Consider the following 4,547-nt stretch of genomic DNA (forward strand, 5'->3'; position numbering starts at 1 on the left):
TATAGAGCTTGCTCAGGTTTTGAAGAGAAGGAAGTCAATTTAAATGTAAGCATAAACATAATAAAGAAGCCCAATGATATGCAAGATAACTTGAGTCTTATGGAGTGCAAAGGAGCAGCATAAAGAAAGAGAACTAGATTTTCTAAACAAGGCACTACATGTGAACCATTTGGAAACCCTATAACTGCCAAAGGAAATTAGAGGTATTTGCAATGACTATAAATAATGCATGGGACCTATTTGAAAAAATGCCTCTAAGAAGTATGCTATCATGGAAATCACTAATTGCAAGATACACACAAAATGGATATGCTGAGAGTGCCTTGAAAACATTTAAAGAAATGCAATTCACAAATGTAAAGCCATATTCCACAACATCTGCTAGTGTATTTCCAAACTGTGCTAGAATTGGAGATTTGAGAAAGGGTATGATCATCCATCTAATCAAATTTTTCTACTGCAAGCATACTTATAAATATGTATGCAAAGTGTAGAATCATACACAAAACATGTGAAGTGTTTGACAAAATGCATTGCAAAACTGTTGGTGGTGGAAAAGAAAAAAGTACATTATTTAAATTCACAGAAAAAGGGTTTTGTAACCTATGATGGGGATTCTATGTGCATGTTGAACAAAAGTATATTCTCTAAAAGATTTCAAATCCCATACAGGAAGCAAATGCCATCGACCTTCTGCCAATATTATTCTAGAAAATGGCACAACTTTACTTCAATGCCAAATGTAACTCTTGGAAAATGATAATAGGTCAAATGGTTGCAAGATTCAACAGGGGAATAGGCTTTGAGATCATTCACTAGCTGGCATGCAAGAGAAACTATGTTGACGTATCACAAAGAGAAGAATGGATTGGGTGCCTTGAAAGAGCTGAGTGAAGGAGGAGTTGAGAATGTTCATTTTCAAATCTTAGATGTGTAGAGCTCTCAAAGATTTTTAGTTCTCACCCAATGGTTGACAACCATGTTTGGGGGATTAGATGTTGTGATAAGCAATGTAGTAGTGTCAGGGTAAGACATGAACTAGGAAGTGATGAGCAAAAGTGGGCTAGATTTGTGTCAAGTATTATTGGCTTCTGGGGCATCAAATGAAACATGTGTATAAAACAATGAAAGTGCAAGAACATGTATTGATATAAACTACTATGGCATAAAGAGATTTGTGAAATCCTTGCTACCATTACTAAGGGAAACTTTTGGCTAGTAAAAAATTATCATTGTCTCCTTTATATATTGGCTTGTCAAGATGATACTAATTCTAGTGCTACAAATGTGACTTTCTGACATGGATAAAATTAGTGAAGAATTTATGGATTCCATGTTAAGTTAGTTTTTAGAAGATGTGAAGAAAAAAAAGAACTTTGAAGAGAAAGGATGGCTAGCTCCATTTTTTTGATACAAAATGTCAAAGATTTGTACAGCCCATGAGCATTCTAATAAGTTCACTATAAATTGTGTTCATCCTAGATATGTTAAAACTAGAATGATAGTTGGCATAGGAGATCTTTCACCAAGTGAAGGTGTTGAAAGTATTTTGAAATTGGTTGTGTCTCCTCCTGTTGGCCCCAAAGTCACAAGTTTTTTGAAGTTTCAAGCCTTTAAATTATCTTTTTTTTATTAGTGTTTAATGTCATTTTGGTCAAAGGTTAAGGATTTGATCAGTTTTTGGTTAATTTTGTTGACGTTAATTAACCTCACCCAAATCATGTATTTGGGAGGTTTCTATTAACTAGAGAGGGGTACTCATTAACCTATCTATCAATATAAGGGCTCTTTTGGGCTTTGTAAGGGGACTTTTTCACTATAGAATAAGGGAACACTATGCTGAAATTTTGATGAGGAGATAAATTTTTGAAATTATGTATAGTTTTTGTCTTTGAAATTGAAAATCTCTATTATGTTCTTGGTGTAAGTAAATGAAATGAGATACACTTTTCGTTTCTTGTTCTAAAATCAAAATTGTTGTAGTTGTAGTGAGCATTATCGTGGTAATGTGTTTGCATGGTAATACTAGTCATTTTCAAGTGTAGTCCTTGATTACCTTTGTTATCATTCTTGTTGACTCAAGAAAGTTGTGAGGTCCTATGGTGCATTCGTCCTAAATGACTTTCTCTCAAATCTTTAAAATTTTAGTTTCTTTATTTGAAAATCTTTAAAAATTATATCATACGAGGGAGGTACCCCTCTAAATGCAGAGGAAGGCCACTTACCAAGGGCCTATCCAAATATTGTGAACAGTTTTCCACATACACTCCATTGGGTGAATTCTATTGTGACAAACCTTTCTACCAACATATCTTCATAGGATCTTCCTTCTCTTGATGTCCTTTCATTACATCTTCTTCTATATATAGGGTTAGTATTTCTAGACATTCTATTATTTCTTCTATCATTATCATACTTAGGCTTCCTACAATCAATTGAATTATGACCCATACCATGACAATAAAATTCCTTAACATGATTAAATGACTTTTTTGTACAATCTCTTTTCATATGACCTTTTACATTACATAAAAAGCACTTACCTCTAAATTCATACCTAGTTGCCTTAGAAGTTTCCACTTTCTTTGGTTCATCCAAGATTTCAACTTCCTTATTTTTCTCAACTTCTTTAGGTTTCTAAGAAGATTGACTAGATTCAATATTATCATCAAATTTGTCTTATTCTTTTGGATCTGATCTAATCTCAGGTTTCTTTGCAGACATGTTAATTAGGTAACCAAGATCAGCCTTATCATAAGTAGGTCCCTATATTGACATTGAATCATCAAGATTTTCTCTACTAGAATAAAGCTTCTCAAGCTATTATTTGTACTCTATCAATTCACCTTTCACAATAGTATTGTACTTATGGATTTCTTCATGATCTTCTTTCAATGTTTCAAACTCAAATGTTCTCTTTGTTAGACTTGCTCTCAGATTTGCATTTTCAGTCTTCAAATCAGATTTAAATTTTCTAGGATCATTTCTCAAAGTTAACTTTAGATTTGTAATTTTCAATTTATGTTTCAAGATCTTGTACTCTATCTTCAATTTTGAATAATCATCATCACTAGTTCTAGATTCATTTTATTTAGGCTTTTATTTGAGATGTCCTATCTTTTCCTTTAACTGATCAATGTATACTTTGGAGTCTTTATATTTGTCCTTCAACTTATCTCTTTCTTTAGTAAGGAGATTAATTTTTTCAAAAGCTTCTTCAAGATTCATCAACTATTCAATATCCATAGGGATCTTACTTAAGCTATTAAGCATCTTCAAAGTAATTGTGCTCTAATACCAATTGGGCGGTGAATTAGTAATGTAAAAAAATTAGTCACCAACTAGATATTATTACTTACTTTAAACCATGCACAAAAAAGAAATAAAGTAACATTAAATATTAATAGTAACAATGCATGAAGATAACTCATAACACCATATTTTGTTAACTAGGGAAACCCTGGGAAAGACTTTTTGTGATGGCTCGTGTGCAGACTATGTCATGAGCTAGGGCACCCATGCCCTAGCTTTGTTCCAAAGCTTCCTCTATTTTTTACGTAGGTGGGTGTTTGGGGGTTTGAAAGGCATTTTTTTGGGCAGATCTTCTTGCTGAGCTGAGGTCTGGGTCATGCTTCAGGGGAAGAGATTTCTTGTTGCACGTGGGGACAGTTTACAATGTGCCTTCTATTCTCTGCTATGCGTGGGCAGTGGACAGGGCTGTTTGGGATTTGTTTTCCCATGGCTCTATTCTATTTGCTATTGTGAGGGATGGAGGAGTGTGAGTGTAGCATTGAAGTTGGGTGGGATTGGTTTAAGGGTGGAGGGTTTATCCTTCCCATTCTTGGTTTTTGCAAATGGCAGATGTTAGGGTGGAAACAACTATGTTGATCCCTTGAATGGATTTTAGGGCAGCTTTAGCCCCTAAGTTTTTAAATCAAGGGATGAAAACTTTTGATAACAATCTATTCACTCCAAACCCTAGGATTGTTGATTTGGGATTATCTAATGGTTCAAGGATCACGAAGACCAATGGTTTTCTTGAGAGGTGCAAGGAGAGGCCAAAATTGGTGGTCCTAGTTGAAATGATTGCGAATGATGTTGAATATTATTCACATCATTCCCTTTATTGTAAGTTCTTAGGGATGAGGGTGTCCTTGCAATTCTTGGAGGTTTGGGCTTGGAAGACATGGGAGCCGAAAGGGGAAATGAAAATAATGTTAGTGGTGAATAGTTATTTCATGGTTACTTTCAACTGTACTGCTGATCATAATAGGGTATTTGAGGGAGGTCCTTATTTCCTCAATAACGTCAGGTTTTTTATCAAGCCATGGCATGCTAGCTTCAATCTTGTAGAGGAGCTACCTAATTATGTCCCAGTATGGGTTTTCTTATTGAGGTTGCCAATTGAATGCTGTCAAGAGGATGTGCTACATCTTTTGGCCTCCTTGCTTGGAAAACATGTAGGGACTTCATCACAGACCTTAGGTAAAAAGGTAATAACTTTTGCTCGCATTTGTGTTGAAATTGATCTTAGTAGACCCTTACCA

At 34.7% G+C, this 4,547-nt stretch overlaps 1 pseudogene; it reads left to right on the forward strand.

Moving 5' to 3' along the window:
• Positions 1 to 771: 771 nt before the first annotated feature.
• On the forward strand, positions 772 to 3,782 carry LOC149543746 (short-chain dehydrogenase/reductase 1-like; annotated as a pseudogene).
• The last annotated feature ends 765 nt before the right edge of the window (positions 3,783 to 4,547 follow it).

The sequence above is a fragment of the Cupressus sempervirens genome, chromosome 8 (assembly GCF_028749045.1).
Source record: "Cupressus sempervirens isolate cs-2001-9-10 chromosome 8, ASM2874904v1, whole genome shotgun sequence".
Taxonomy (NCBI): Eukaryota; Viridiplantae; Streptophyta; class Pinopsida; order Cupressales; family Cupressaceae; genus Cupressus; species Cupressus sempervirens.